This window comes from Rattus norvegicus, chromosome 10 (assembly GCF_021556685.1).
Source record: "Rattus norvegicus strain SHRSP/BbbUtx chromosome 10, alternate assembly SHRSP_T2T, whole genome shotgun sequence".
In the NCBI taxonomy this organism is placed as follows: domain Eukaryota; kingdom Metazoa; phylum Chordata; class Mammalia; order Rodentia; family Muridae; genus Rattus; species Rattus norvegicus.
The window spans coordinates 12,782,156-12,796,486 of NC_141543.1; the positions used below are offsets into that span (position 1 = coordinate 12,782,156).

At 45.6% G+C, this 14,331-nt stretch overlaps 1 protein-coding gene across 4 annotated transcripts in view; it reads left to right on the plus strand.

Annotated features, from left to right (window-relative positions):
• The window catches only part of Usp7 (ubiquitin specific peptidase 7), a 128,623-nt gene that overhangs the window by 23,731 nt on the left and 90,561 nt on the right, over window positions 1-14,331 (plus strand). Inside the window, exon 3 of one of the 4 annotated variants that reach the window (XM_087572751.1) lies at window positions 9,753-9,789. The exons of 2 other annotated variants lie outside the window; for them this stretch is intronic. The gene's annotated coding sequence lies outside the window, so the exon portion shown is untranslated. Of the gene's footprint in view, window positions 1-9,752; window positions 9,790-9,914; window positions 10,033-14,331 lie in introns of those variants that run through there. One more of the 4 variants, XM_087572755.1, reaches the window with a different exon arrangement.

Genomic DNA, 14,331 nt, shown 5'->3' on the forward strand with positions numbered 1-14,331 from the left:
TTTTTTGAAGTCATAGTCACAAAAGGCTTCTGTTGAACTGTAATCTGCTGCCTGAGGATGCAGCTCAAAGGGTGAGAGAGAGAGTATGCCTAGCAGGCATGCTGTGGTGCTTTGAATGAGAGCCGTACCCCATGAGCTCTCATGTCTGGACACGTTCCCAGTGGGTGCCACTGTTGGGGAAGTGTATGTAACTTTTAGGAGGTGGAGCCTTGCAGGAGGAAGGAAGTCACTAGGGGTGGGCTCTGAGAGTTTATAGCCTTGCCACACTTACAGGGCTCTCTCTGCTCTCTTTGTGTAGCTGAGATGTAATCTCTCAGAGACCTGCTCTGATCACCCATTGCCTTCCCTTCCTTGCCATTTTGGGCATCTGGTTCTCTGGACCCGTAAGCCAAAACCAACTGTTCTGTAAGTTCCTTTTGGTCTTGGTATTTATCACAGCAACAAAAAGGTAACTAATAAGACATGCTTAAAACTCTGGATTCAATCCTCAGTGACACCACCACACACACACATACACACACACACACACACACACACACACACACACACACACACACGAGCCCCAAGAACAAGCCCCAAGAGAAGGGTTGGGGTAGGACTATAGCTCAGTGGGTAGAACACTAGCATACACTAAACCATAGGTTTGATCCGTAGCACATCTGCGGTGTGGTGTGGTGGTGCACACCTAATGAATCCAGTAAGAGGGAGGATCAGAAGCTCAAGGTCATCCTTGGCCATACAGGGAGTTTAAATCCTGGGCCAAAAGCTCTCTCACCACTACCACCACCAAAAAGGAACAGGTAGTACCAAACTTACCAAAGGTAAGGAGTTTTGTTTATGTTTCTCTCTTTTTTTTTTTGGTTCTTTTTTTCGGAGCTGGGGACCGAACCCAGGGCCTTGCACTTCCTAGGCAAGCGCTCTACCACTGAGCTAAATCCCCAACCCCCTTGTTTATGTTTCTCAAGTAGGGTTTCTTTGGGCAGCCCCGGCTGTCTTGGAACTAGCTCTGGAGACCAGGCTAGCTCAAATTAACAGAGATCTACCTGCCCTGCCTCCCAAGTGCTGGGATTAAAGATAGGTACTGCCACACTACTGTTTTTATCTTATTGTTTTAACATTTACTTTTTCGCTAAATGAGGAGGGCGTATATGCTACTGTGTGTGTGAAAGTCAGAAGACAATTTGTAGCTGTTCATTCTCTCCTCCTACCATGTGGTTCTGCAAATCAAACTCAAATCATCGGGCTTTGGTGGCAAGAACCTTTATTTGCTGAGCCTTCTCTCTTTCTTTTTTTTGTTTTTTTTCTCTCGGAGCTGGGGACCGAACCCAGGGCCTTGAGCTCCCTAGGCAAGCGCTCTACCGCTGAGCTAAATCCCCAACCTTGCTGAGCCTTCTCACTGGTCTGGAAGCTGGGTTTTTTTTTGGGGGGGGGAGGGGTTGTTGTTTGGTTTGGCTTAGGTTTTTTTTTTTTTAAGATTTATTCATTTATTATATATAAGTACACTGTAGCTGTCTTCAGACACACCAGAAAAGGGCATCAGATCTCCTTACAGATGGTTGTGAGCCACCATGTGGTTGCTGGGAATTGAACTCAGGACCTGTGGAAGAGCAGTCAGTGCTCTTAACCGCTGAGCCATCTCTCCAGCCCTTAAGATTTTTTTATTTGGTTTTGTTTTTTGAGGCAACGTCATCCTATGTAGCTCAGGCTGGCCTAGAATTTGCAAGTGTAAGTGTTCTGTTAGCCTCCCTGTGCCTCCTAGGTACTGGAATTACAGGCTTGTACTACTGTGCTCAGCCTTTCACAGGAATTGAGTTCTGAGATTCTTCTTTGTCAGATGGCTAGACAATATCACCCATGGTCATGTGACCAGGTTCTGATCAATGGAATGCAAGGACTTTTCTCTCTTTTCAATATTTATTTATTTAATTGTATACATAAAATGTTTTTTGCTTATTGTACCATTTGCATGCCTTCTGAGGTTAGAAAAAGGCATCAGATTTACCGGAACTGGAGCTACAGATTGTTATTAGCCACCATGTGTGTGCTGGGAACAAACCCAGGTCCTCTGCAAGAACAGCAAGTGCTCTTAACCACTGAGCCATATTTCCAGCCCAAAGGTCATTTCTTTTAGACCTAGAAAACAGTGGCTTCCTGGACAGTCATCTTTCTTTGCTCCTAAACTGGCAGATTGCCAAGCCCCTAAATCAGAGATTTTAGGGGAACCATTTTCCCATCAGTGGTACCTGTTTGTGTAGGGTATTTTAATGACAACAAAGCACAAAGGATCAAGAAAGAAAATGTACAAATTTAGAAGGGACCTTAACTGATGAAAAAAGAGTTAATATATACCCATATAATAGATTAGCATTGAGCCATAAAAAAGGAAAAGAAGCCAGACATGATGGTCTAGGGCTATAATGACAACCACTGCTGAGGCTGAGAGAGAAGCTTCCAAGTTCAGAGCCAGCTTGGGTAACTGGTGGTTTAAATAGGTTTGGCCCCATGGATTTAGGTATTTGAATGCTTGGCCCATAGGGTACTCTTAGGAGTTGTGGTCTTATTACAGTGGCCTTGCTGGAGGAAGTATATCACTTTGAGGGTGGGATTTGAGGTCCTAGGCTCAAGCTCTGCCCAGTGTGGAAGACAGTCTCATCTGTGGCTGCCTTCGGATCAAGATATAGAACTCCTAGCTCCTCCAGCACCATGTCTGCCTTGATGCTTCCACCATGATGATAATGGACTATAAACTTCTGAAACTGTAAGCCAGCCCCAGTAAGATGTTGTCCTTTATAAGAGTTGCCTTGGTCATGGTGTCTCTTCACAGCAATAAAACTGTAGCTAAGGGCTGGAGAGATGGCTCAGCGGTTAAGAGCACTGTCTGCTCTTCCAGAGGTCCTGAGTTCAAGTCCCAGCAACCACATGGTGGCTCACAACCATCTGTAATAGGATCTGATGCCCTCTTCTGGTGTGTGTCTGAAGATGGCTATTGTGCACTTGTACACATAAAAAATATTAAAAAAGGGGTTGGGGATTTAGCTCAGTGGTAGAGCGCTTGCCTAGGAAGTGCAAGGCCCTGGGTTCGGTCCCCAGCTCCGAAAAAAAAAAAAAAAAAAAAAAGAACCAAAAAAAAAATTAATGGGGCTGGGGATTTAGCTCAGTGGTAGAGCGCTTACCTAGGAAGCGCAAGGCCCTGGGTTCGGTCCCCAGCTCCGAAAAAAAGAACCAAAAAAAAAAAAAATTTAAAAAAAAAAAACTGTAGCTAAGATAGAAGTTGGTACCAGGAGTGGGGTATTATTGTGATAGACCTGAACACGCTTTTGTTTGGAGGAATGTGGATTTTGGGACTTTGGATTAGGAAAGCAGTGGAATGCTTTAATGGACTGTCCTAGTAGAAGATGGAAGGCAGTGGCACTGAGGTCAGTTTGAGCTGTGGGGGTCTGGCTCCAGATGTTTCAGAGAAGAATTTAGTATGTTGCCTAGAGATAATTCTTGTGATATTTTGGTACTAAATGTGGCTGCTTTTTGCCCTTGTCCAAAGAGCTTGGCTGAAGCTAAGGTGAAGAGATTTAGATTAATTGCATTGACAAGGGAAATTTCAAAACAACGTAGCATAGACTCTGTCCCATGTTTCACTCTTATGAAGAGCATTTTGATCAAGCAGAGCAAGCTGAAAAGGGAAAAGTACAAGTGTTAAAGGGGCACAAGGAAGTGGTATGGAGTTAAATCCTGTATTCTAGAAAATAAACAGATAAAGATATTAAATGGAATTAAGGGAGTGATGACCTTGAGGCAAAATCCCACCCAGATAAGCATCCATTTGTGAAAAGGATGTTTCCCAAGGGACATTGCCACCTATTCTAAATCCACAATCCTTTGCCATTGTATGAGGGATAGTTATATCATGTTAGGCATTATTATGACCTGGTTATTGTCTTCATTTGTACATAAAGAGATATGATTGTGTATCAAACTGAAAAGGAGTGGATTGTGATACCTATTCTTGGTTGTCAATTCGATTATATCTGGAATAAACTACAAATCAATGTACCGACCAGGATCTTAAGGCAGGGAAGGCAACATGCTTTTGATCTGGGTTTTGAGACTGGAAGGCACAGGTTTCTAATCCAGATATTGAAGCATACTGGTCATGCCTAGAAAGATCTGCAATGAAAAGGAATTGAAGAGAAGCTTAGGTCCAGGCGGTGTGTCACATATCTTTAATCTAGCACTCAGGAGACAAAGGCATGCAGACCTGAGTTCAAGGTCAACTTAGTCTACAAAGAAAGTTCCAAAAACAGCCAAGCTTAGACAGTGAAGGAAACCATTGAAAACAGAAATCTGGTTAAGATGTAATCAATCAATGGGACCATGTTCCAGTCCCAGAAAGCAGCAGAACTTGGGAGATTCGGCCACGTGACTCTGGCTTTAGAATCAAGGATGGAATTTCCCTCTGTGACTAAGGAAAGCCTCTGAGGACATGAATATGTGAGGGGTGGCCCTTCATGGAGGCCTGGAAAGGCCACTGTGTGAGGCAGCCAAGGTTGTGCCTTACACTGACAGCCAGATTTGGTAATGTGCAAGAGTCATCCAGATGCTACTGGTTTTGAAGGCATAAAGGGGTCTAGGAGAGCAGCTGAGGCATGCATGGCACTGTGAAAGGCCAAGGAGAGGCCACTGGTGCAGGTGAAGCCTCAATGTCAGTTGAAGGAAAGAGCCTCTGAGAGGCTATTGGTGAATGTGTAACAGCACACTTGCAGCGGAAGACCCCAGCATTTTGGAGATGTCATTATTATGGGATGACCACCAAGAACAGCAGTAATAGAAGTTTGTGTTGTAGAAGCTGTGAAGGTGAAGCTTGGATTGCTTTGGAGACCCCAAGAGGTTAGAGTTATCCCATTCTCATGGATCATCTGCCAATACGGTACACAGATGCACAAGGGCAGTGGGAGCAGAGACATCAGTCAGAGGTCCAGAAGCCCCGTGATTATTACACAGGGACCAGCTATCAGCAGGCAGATCACTTTTATTTAGTAGGGTGACTCAAGCCTTATAAAATTTGGGGGGACTGAGGGTAGGAACATTCAGGATAGGCAAAGGTCATTGGCTGAGGGCTCAGGGTACCTGAAATGCCTCATTAGCATGGGGAAACATTTTAAGAATCTCAGGTGATGCCTACACAGGTTCTTATCAGGAGAAAAGAGATTGATCCCGTAATCAAGGTTACATGACATTCCTCAAGCAGAGGCATATGTGGGGGCTTTTTTTTTTCTTTTTTTTGGAGCTGGGGACCGAACCCAGGGCCTTGTGCTTGCTGGGCAACCGCTCTACCGCTGAGCTAAATCCCCAACCCTATATGTGGGGGCTTTGAAATCCCCTGACAATGTCAGAGAAGAAGCCCTGCTAATGAAGGGAGTCTCCCATAGTGGGCCAAGCCCAGAGCCTATCCAGTCATGGTAGACTTTGACTTTAATGAACAGGTTTTTCCCACAGAGCCATGGGGAAAGGGAGAAGGTGCTAATGGAGTAGACAAGCCCAAGACAAAGAAGTATGCTGCAGGCCACAAAGGTGAAAGCAACTGAAGATCTGAAAAATATTTCGATGTCAGATGTGGAGGTGTAGAGTTTGGAGTTTGCTCTGCTGGTTTTCAGTCTTGCTTTGGTCCAGTGTTTCCTCACCGTGCTTCCCTCCATATGCTTTGGAACTGTAATGTGTATCTGGGCCACGATATGTTGGACAGATGTGGTCTGCTTTTTTTATTTTTATTTTATAGGGGATTATAAATAAGAGATTGCCTGAATCTCGGAAGAGACTTTGACCTTTAGACCTTTGAAGATTGTTGGGACTGTGATAGACTATGGGGATTTTTGAAGTTGGACTAAATGCCTTTTGCATTATGTTACGGCTGCAAGCCTATGGGGACCAGGGAGTAGAAGGCGGTGGTTTGAATAGGTTTGGCCCCCACTGATTCGTGTGTTTGAATGCTTCATCTGCAGAGAGTAGCACTATGAGGTGGTTTGACCTTATTGGAATAACTGTAGCTTTGATGGAGGAAGTGTGTCTGTCACTTTGGAAACGGCTTAAGGACCTCTAAGCTCAAGCTCTGGCCAGTGTCAGTTTCCTCCCTGCTGCCTTCAGATGAAGGCGTAGAATTCCTAGCTCCTTCGGCACCAAGTCTGCCTGCATGCTGCCATGCTTTCTACCATGATAATGGACTAAACTTCTGAAACTGTAAGCCAACCTCAATTAAATGTTGCCTTAATAAGAGTTGCCGTGGTCGACATGGTGTTTATTCATAGCAATAAAACCCTGACTAAGACAGAAACTTAGTGCGATCCTGTCTCGGTGGAAACATCTGGGAGGTGTGTGTGTGTGTGTGTGTGTGTGTGTGAGAGAGAGAGAGAGAGAGAGAGAGAGAGAGAGAGAGAGAGAGAGAGAGAGAAAGAGAGAGAGAGAACATTTCCTTAGCATGTGTGAGTCCTGAGATCTAATCCTACTATCAGGGGGAGAGAGGGTGGAAGAAGGAGCAGGAGGAGGAAGAGGAGAAGAGGCACAGGCAGAGTCACACACACACACACACACACACACACACACACACACACACACACACACAGACACTCCAGCTCTTGGGAGATATAAGCAGGAAGAGTAGCAGTTCAAGGTCTTCCTCGGTTATATTGTCAGCTGGAGACCATCCTGAGGTATGTGAGACCCTGTCTCTAAAACTCAAAATAAAACAGACATTTGAAAAAATATATATATATGAACCCAGGTGTGGTGGTAAGCATATTATCTCAGAAGTTAGGAGGCTGAGGCAGGAAGATTGTAAGCTCCATATTAGCCTGGGAGAGAGTGTGAGTTTGAGTCTAAACTGAGTTATAAAGTGATGGCATATCAAGGGTGTGTGTGTGTGTGTGTGTGTGTGTGTGTGTTCGTGCATGCTTGTGTCTTTATTTGCCACTATCCTGGGTGGGTCTGGCCCAGCTTGCAGACTTTGGGCTCTGGCTGCCTGTGTCTCCTCAGGGAGCCAAGTTCTTTCCCGCCAAATCTGAAAACAAAGGTTCTCTTACCTTTACGCTGCATCATTTTTATTGAGGCACTATTATGTTTTAGACGGTGTCCTAGATACTTTATAGGGGCATTTTTCACCAATAATTTTGTTTCCTAGAAGGTATTAAATCTAAGGCTTCCAGGTTGGAGAGGTGACTCAGTGGCTAAGATCACTTGTTCTTACCTAAGACTTGGGTTTGATTATAAGTATCCTCAGGGTGGTTTGAATATTCTTGGTCCAGAAGTGGCGCTATTGAGCGGCATGGCCTTGTAGTCGGTGTGGCCTTGGAGGAGTGTGTCACTGTGTGGGTGGGGCTTTGAGACCTTCCTCCTAGCTATGTGGATGTTCATTTTCTCTTGGCTGGCTTTGGATCAATACGTAGAACTCTCAGCTCCTCCAGCACCATTTCTGCCTATACGTTCCCATGCTTCCTGCCAGGATGATAATGGACCTCTGAGCCTGTAATCCAGCCCCTACGGAATGTTGTCCCTTAAAAGAGTTGCCTTGGTCACGGTGTCTCTTCACAGCAGTGGAAACCCTAAGACAGTGACTTACAATCATCTGGAACTCAGGCCTCCAAGGACTCCAGGGGTGTACATGGTTCACAGACCAAACACTCACACACACAAAATAAAATGAATACATCTAAACAGATACTTAAAGAAAAAAACTAAGCCTTTCCACAGATTGGACTAATATCGGGCACCTCCATGTTTAAAGACAAGATCTTCTGTCTGGAGATATGGATCAGCTCTTAAAGGCACTTCTGATCTCCTAGGTTTTTTGAAACAGGGTCTTAGTTTCTTTTCAGTATCTGTGACAAAAGACCGCCACTAAGGCCAACTTATACAAAACAAAGCATTTATTTGGCTCGTACAGTTGCAGACAGAGTCCACGTCCATCACAATGGGGAGCATGGCAGCGGGCAGGCTTGGTGCTGCGGCAGCAGCTGAACTCTTTTTTTTTTTTTGGTTCTTTTTTTTTCGGAGCTGGGGACCGAACCCAGGGCCTTGCGCTTCCTAGGTAAGCGCTCTACCACTGAGCTAAATCCCCAGCCCCTTCTTTTCTTTTTTTCAGAGCTGGGGACACCGAACCCAGGGCCTTGTGCTTGCTAGGCAAGCGCTCTACCACTGAGCTAAATCCCCAACTCCAGTAGCTGAACTCCTACAGTTTGATCCACAAGCATGAGGCAAAGAGAACTAACTAGAAATAGCACTGGCTTTTGAAACCTCAAAGCCTGTCCCAGTGATATACCTACAAGATTATACAACAACTGGCCCAAACAGTCCTACCAACTATGAGTCTATGGGGTCCATTTTCAAACACCACAGGATCTCATGTAGTCTAGACTGGCTTCTACATACTATACAGCTCAGGCTGTCTTTGAACTCTTGATCCTTCTGTCTCCAGATCCCAAGGCCTGGGATTTAAGCACGCACTACCAGATCCCACAGTATACACTCTGTACATATACTCTTACTTTTGGCCTCATTCAGTTCACGTATCTTGGTGGTCAGATGACGGTCAGTGAGTATGAGAGCAGACAGCACAATGTCAATGGATGCCCACAGAGGACAAGGATTCAAACTCACCTCCCAGAGGACTTCTTTCTGGAGTCCAGAGTGCAGCTGCAGATGACTGGACAGCTGTAACAGTGGGACCTGCCTTGTCCTGTCTTGCCCCTCCCCTTGTGGGTTGAGTCCTTACACAGTAGTGAAGTGCCAGCCAGGAACGGTGATGCTTGCTTGTTATCCCAGTGCTTAAGGGGATTGCTGTAAGTTTCAGGCCAGCCTGGGCTGTAGAGGGCCCTGGTGGGATGACAGGGGTGTGACAACCAGTTTAACCTGATACCAGGAATCAAACCTAGGGCCTCTTACACTTGCCCAAGCCAACTCCAAGCATTGATAACAGTGTGCTCAACACAGCATGGGTGGGTTAAGCGCTGTTCTGTTTCTCAACATGCTTACCGCGTTCCTCCTTAACTCTATCACCACCACTTATTCAGTTTGCTTCATAGGGAGAACACCGTAGGTGCTAGGTGCAAGCTTCCTCCCCTGAAGAGTGCCTGGGGCACAGCAGATATGAGGGGGTATCAGAAAAAAGCAACACCAAATAGGGACTGATACACTTGTCAGAACCCTTGTTCAAGGACAGATGTTTCCTTAGGAAAGCATTCTGAAGTATTAGTTCCTCTTGCTCCCCACCCCCTTGCGATTGAAAACAGCCAACAGCGCGCTCCATTCCAGAATACAGACTCATCTGCTGCCGTCTGCAGCTGTATTCTGGACTTCAGAAAGTTCTCAAGTAGGTGTTAGAATCCACGAGCAATCAGCTGTGAGCACTTGGCTCCAAGCTGGAAAGGAATTTGCTTTCGGTTTCTGATATATCCCAGAGATGGATAGTGGGCAGTGCAGCTCTCATGGACTCTTTGTCCTTAGGTCACCGAAGAGCCCGGAGATGGGCCACAAGGATGTGATCACTGCTATTCTTTCCCACTCTTATAGATGTGCAATCCTCTAGAAACCAAAAAGGGACAGTTGTGATGCCCTGGTAGACTCTAGAGAGGTGAGTCCCCTGTACGCGGGAGTCACAGGTCCGCAGGAAGTTTGTGTTCTGTTAACAGCACTTGCTCTGCATCTCCCGTGCTCTGGGCAGTCTAGCTTTTAGACTCATTTTTAGATTTCTTTTCTTTTTTCCCTTGAAGGTGCTGAGAAATTAACGTAGGAGCACGTTCACGCTACGTAAGTGCTTGTGATGGTTTGAATATGCTTGGCCTATAGGAAATGGTACTGAGGAGGTGTGGCCTTGTTGGAGGAAGTGCGTCACTATGCAGGCGGACTTTGAGGCCTCTGCTCAAACTCCGCCCAGTACGGGGAGAGGATTTTCCTGGCTTCTTTTAGACCCCGATTTAGAACTCTTGCAGCACTGTGTCTGCCTGTACGCTGTGATGCATCGTCACAATGATGGACTGAACCTCTGAAACCGTAAGTCAGCCCCAGTTAAGTGTTATAAGAATTTATAACACTTTATAAGAGTTGACTTGTTCATGGCGTCTCTTCGCGGCAATGCAACCCTAACCCAAGACAGTGCACTATCACTGAGTAACATCCCAGCCCTTAAAAAAAAAGTCTCATTTTGGTTTTGTTTTTTTGGTACAGGGTCTAGTGTCACCATTCCTCACCTCAAATTTGATATAAGCTAAGAAAGGCCTTGACTTTCTGATCCTCCTGCCTCCACCTCCTGAGTGCCGGGACTATTCGGGCACTACCATGACGGGATGGATCCAGAGCTTGCTTCATCACTATCTTTCTTTTTACTTTTTTGTATTGAAAGAAAAATCTCATTAAATTGCACACGTGTGCTTTGAACTTTTAATCCTCCTCCCTCAGTCTCTCAAGTCGCTAGAATTTACAAGTCAGCACCACCAGACCAGATTCACTCAGATCAGCCTCATGACATCTGTTCCAGACACGAGGTTGTACAGTGGTATCAAAATACTATAAATTGCTCAGCAGTCTTGCTCAGCAAGTTAAAGTTTTTGCTGACAAGCAGGACAAACTGAGTTTGATCCCCAGGACCCAGAAAGTTGTCCTTGAACTCTGTTCCTATGTTGTAGCATGTGGCACAGGTACACACGGGAGCATGCCTGTCTTGTAAGTACATGAATTTGTGCGCAGGTACATAGAAAGCGCTAAATTGGTTTGAGCTAGCAAACCCCCATGCAGGGGTTTCTTCCTAGGGAGATACTCAAAGATGCATCCCTAAGGCTTAACCACAAAGGCGCTTGTCCTAGCTTTCCAGAGATCCAAACTATTGAATCCAATCCAGTTATCTTGCAGAAGAAAATACCATTTGACTTAGCAATGACACATCTATGCAGTGCAGCACAAGTCAGCGTCAGCCAGGAAAAATATTGCATGGGGGCCAGGGTGAGAAACTGCAGCCTACAGACAAAACACGGCCTGCTCCCTCTCCACCCTGAGAGCCAAGAGCAGTTTGACATTTCTGAAATGGTTTGAAAATCGAAAGATGTATGGAATGATCTAAAATTTCAGTTTAAACTTATACTGGAATACAGCCATGCTTACTCTGGGTGGGTGTCTGATGTGTGACTGCTTCATACTGCAGATGCCACGTGGACTATGAAGTCACGTCCTATCCCTCCTGTTCCTGAGAAACCCTTGGACCTGTCATACCTGTTGGGCTGGGTGTGCTGATTCGTGCCTTTAATTCCAGCACTGGGAGGCAGAGGCAAGTGGGTCTCTGAGTTTGTAGTCAGCCTGGTCTGCATAGAGAGTTCCAGCCAGTGAAAAGCTGTCAAAAAAGAGCAGAGAGAAAAAAAACAGAAAAAATTTTTTTTTCTCGAGACAGGATTTCTATGCGTAACAGCCCTGACTGTCTTGAAACGACTCTGTAGACCAGGCTGGCCTTGAACTCGTAGAAATCTGCCTGCAACTGCCTCCTGAGTGCTGGGATCAAAAGTGTGCCACCACCACGCCAGCCCTCCTGGTTTTTTGTTTTGTTGTTGTTTTTGGCAGAGTTTCACTGTGTAGACCAGGCTTTGGACCTAAAATGATCCTCCTGCCAGCGACTCCCAAGATCAGGGATTGTAAGCGTGTGCCATAAATAATCTCTCTGTCTCTTTGTGTGTGACAAGTGAGTATTGTACCCTTGATTCGTTGACACTGGAGGTTTACGCCAGGTGTCTTATTCTATTGCTTCTGCCTAATTTTTTGAAACTGTCTCTCATGGAGCCTGGGGCTCCTTCACTCAGCATTGCAATTTTTCTGGCTGGTCAACGTAGTCCAGCTACACGTCTGACTCTGCCTAGACCCAGCGGGGTTAAGCCATCGCAGCAAGCTGGATTTACTTGGGTTCTAGACATTGAACTCAAGTCCTCATGCTTGCACAGCAAAGCCCTTACCCACCGAGATGTCTCCTCAGCCCTTTTACCGACATACCACCGGTATACAATATACCACCACTTGAGTAACAGGAAAAGGTATACAGCACATCTAATGTTACAGTGCAAAGAGAGAAAAGAAGACTAGGATAAATATAAACATACTGTAATACCACACTTGTCTTTGGAGTGGAGTCAGAGATTTTTAAATTTTCTTTTAATGTGTCCTGAATACACGATTTATTACTATTTTGAATTCATGTTTATGGGTATTTTGCCAGTGCGTATGTCTATGTTTGACATTTGTGTAGTTCTTTTGGAGGTCAGAAGGAAGAGCCGGATCCCCTGAAACTGGAGTTTCACATAATTGTGAGCCATTGTGTGGATCCTGAAATCAAACCTGCATCCTTTAGAAGAGCATCCTATGCTCTTAACTGCTGAACCACCTCTTTAACCTCTGCCACCTACACACACACACATACACACACACACCCACACACACACATACACACACACTCACACACACACGCACATACACACATACACACACACTCACACACACATACACACACACCTACACACACGCACATACACACTCACACACATACACATACCTACACACACACACCTACACACACATACACACACATACACACACACATACACACATACACACACCTACACACACACTCATATCACACACATATACACTCACACACACACTCACACACACACTCACACACATACACACTACACACACCTACACACACTCACACACACCTACACACACACACACCCACACACACACACATACACACACACAGAGTTTGTAGGGGGCGGAATTCCTTTTTTGTTTCTACTTGCAGACAATATATTTTGATGTCTTTCCTCTCCCCTACTCCTCCTGGATTGTCCTTCTTCCCTCCCCACCCATCTTTCTTTCTCTTCTCCTTTCAGAAGCAAAGCAGCAGTGCTCAGAATAAGCCCAGTTGCTACTCTCAAAGTTGCTTTGACCAAGAGAGCTGACGTTCCTGTTTGGCCCCACAGGGACCCCTTTTTAGCAAACAGTGACTATCCCAGAAAGTCTGCCTCTGGGGGGGGCAGTCTCTGCAAACGCCACAGGTAGCAGAGTAAGGATCTCCATGAGACAAGGAAATCTGGTTCGGCAAGATTTAGCAGCCTGTGTTAAGACCAGGGCAGTTGATTTTTGACTTATTTAAACACAGTACAACTTTGGAAAAGGTTTTCTGGTGGCAGTTGTCACAGTAATGCTTAGGGCGTGACTACATCACTATTCTTCTGCGAAGTACAGAGGCAGAAGCAGGGAGGGGGGCACCACCTTTGATACCTGCTCACCAGACACCACTACCCCCAGCCTTTTCCCCCACCCCTTTCCTTTTTGAGACAGAGGTTCACTAAGGTAGCCCAGGCTTGGTTTGGACTTAAAATGTTCCTCCTGCCAAGGCTCCCCAAGGTCAGGGATCATAAGCTTGTGCCACCACAGCTGCCATAAATACCATCTCTGTGAGTGTGTTTGAAACTAGCCTGGTCTACACAGTGAGCTCTAGGACAGCCAGGCTGCAGAAAAAAGAAAAAAAAAAAAAAAAAAAAGAAAAAAAAAAACCCAAAAAACAAAAAACCCTGTCTCAAAAGAGGGCAGGGGTGCTCTGTTGACTGAGAAACCGCACTCGGGATAAAGGTCTAAAGAGAAAGCATCTAGGATAAACATCACTGTCTGGGGTGGGGTGGGGTCTGGCCCTACCGACTGCAGAGATCCCTGGGTTATTAACTACATCCATTCCCAGCTCTGCAGGTGGGAATAGGTATACAGGCCTCTGCTGAAGAGACACGCCTGCTTGTTTAACATTCCCGATTTCCCTAGTGCTGGCTGTGAGCACAAGGATCTCAAGCTTTATAACATCTACCCCGGTGTGCACAGGGTCACGGGGTAGTCTCTGCACAGACCTTTCCCTAGGCAGGAAGCTATTAATTAAGTCGGAAATGTATAGCCTAGGTCATTACTTTTTGATATTGGGTCCCATGTAGAGTAACACATGCTAGCTTTTTTTTTTTTTTTTTTTAAATGAAAACAGGGCTTCTCTGTGTACTCTTGGGGTTGTCCTGGAACTTGCTCTGTGATCCTGGCTGGTCTCAAACTCATGGAGATCTGCCTCTTAAGTGCATCACCACTGCCTGGCCCCAAGCTGGCTTTTTTTTTTTTTTTTAAGATTTATTTATTTATTATATGTAAGTGCACCTTAGCTGTCTTCAGACACACCAGAAGAGGGCATCAGATTCCATTACAGATGGTTGTGAGCCACCATGTGGTTGCTGGGATTTGAACTCAGGGCCTCTGGAAAAGCAGTCAGTGCTCTTGACT